At 35.6% G+C, this 1,940-nt stretch overlaps 1 protein-coding gene across 1 annotated transcript in view; it reads left to right on the top strand.

Annotated features, from left to right (window-relative positions):
• LOC128250450 (uncharacterized) overlaps positions 1–1,940 on the top strand; it is a 45,978-nt gene that overhangs the window by 908 nt on the left and 43,130 nt on the right. The gene's annotated exons all lie outside the window — the stretch shown is intronic.

Raw genomic sequence — 1,940 nt, 5'->3', positions numbered from 1 at the left:
ATATATGCATGTATGTATGTATATCTATCTATCTATCTTTCTATCACACACATATATATGTATATTTATATTTATATGTATATATATATGTGCAAATATATATATGCGTGTGTGTGTATGTATATGCTGAAAGAGAGAGAGAAATAAATATTTTTCTACTCTTGGAACAAGGCCCGAAATTTTTGGGGAGGAGGCCAGTCGATTAGATCGACCCCAGTACGCAACTGGTACTTAATTTATCGACCACGAAATGATGAAAGGCAAAGTCGGCCTCGGCAGAATTTGAACTCAGAACGTAAAAACAAATGAAATACCGCTATCCATTTCACTCGGCGTGCTAACGTTTCTGCTAGCTCGCCGCCTTAGTGAGAGAAATAGATAAATAGATAGATAGATAGATAGATAGATTGGTAGCAAGATGGATAGACAGATAGGTAAATAGATAGATAGAGAGGCTTACAGATAGATAGATAGATGCGTAGGTAAATAGAAAGATAAATAGACAGATCACTGTTTCCAGGTATAACCATACCTGGAAATAAGTATTTCACGCACGAATGTCCATTAATATCTCCCATGATATAACGATATACATGATGTATGCTTGAAATTTCTATAAATTTGACTGAATATTTGAAAAATTTTTTTCTTAGGAATCTGTTGAATATTTTCTCTTGTATTGTTTTCTGTTTCTTCTTTTTAAATGTTATATAAATCCCTATATAAATCCCTCATATGGACGTATGTACGAAGAATAAAGGTTGGAATTTATCTAAAATGTTTCTATGAAAATTGTCAGATTTATCGCGTATATATATATGATATGTTTGAAACAAATAGGTTATGCATGATATATGGATCATAAGCTTGGAAATACATCTGAAGTAGAGAGATGAATGAAATTTGACAGGAACACATTAAAATATGAAAGCTGAATATGCAATCATTGGGTAAAAATAAACCACAGAAATATTGTAGCATTTTAAAACAACTGGAGAAGAAATTCTTTCTGTGTGTTGTTGTTTTTTTTTTGCTTATGATTTGCTAAACGTTACATATTTTCGATTTTTGATACATCTACGGATGCACATACGTGGACATATCGTGCTCAGGGTTATATCATGAAAATTGCTGGTTTTGTTGTTTTTGCCTCGTTCTGTCGTGTGCTTGAAACCGGCACGGTTGAGTTATTTCTCCCGATCAAATGTTTGTGTCATGCATGAATGAGTTCACTTTCTTCATCCAATCATCGACATTGCCTGTGCAGGTGGACGATGTGCCATATGTCACATGTAGAAGTGATCGCAGACCAACGAACAAAACGCAACACCCGGTCCGAGAATCGAAACCGAGATCTTCCATACACACACATCACGTGTTTCAATCAGTGGTCTGCGGCCATGCTGGGGCACTGCCTTGAAACATTTAGTCAAACAAATCAACCCCAGTACTTATTCTGTCCTTGTCTTTTACCAAGTCACTAAGTCACGGGGATGTAAGTAAACCAACACCGTTCGTCAAGTGATGGGGGAGACAAACACACACGTATATACCACAGGCTTCCTCACAGAAGAGTAGAGAGTATTCTTATCCAATATTCTACCGATTCTGTCATTGGCACCGGTACCTACATTTGAGATTTTTCATGATAAACAGTTTTTGTTTTGAAGCAGACAGTGTCATTTGATAGTTCTAAATATATACACCTATATACATACATGATTTAAATACACACATACATAGACATACAAAATTCAAATATATATATACATACACATAATGTACGCATACATATGTCCACAGAATTCAAAAACACATACATACATACACATTACAAACTCACTATACGTCGCACATACACATACACATGCACACAAACACACACACACACACACACACACACACACACACACACACACACACACACACACACACACACA

The sequence above is a fragment of the Octopus bimaculoides genome, chromosome 21 (assembly GCF_001194135.2).
Source record: "Octopus bimaculoides isolate UCB-OBI-ISO-001 chromosome 21, ASM119413v2, whole genome shotgun sequence".
Classification (NCBI taxonomy): Eukaryota; Metazoa; Mollusca; class Cephalopoda; order Octopoda; family Octopodidae; genus Octopus; species Octopus bimaculoides.
This window is presented reverse-complemented; position numbering and strand designations above follow the sequence as displayed.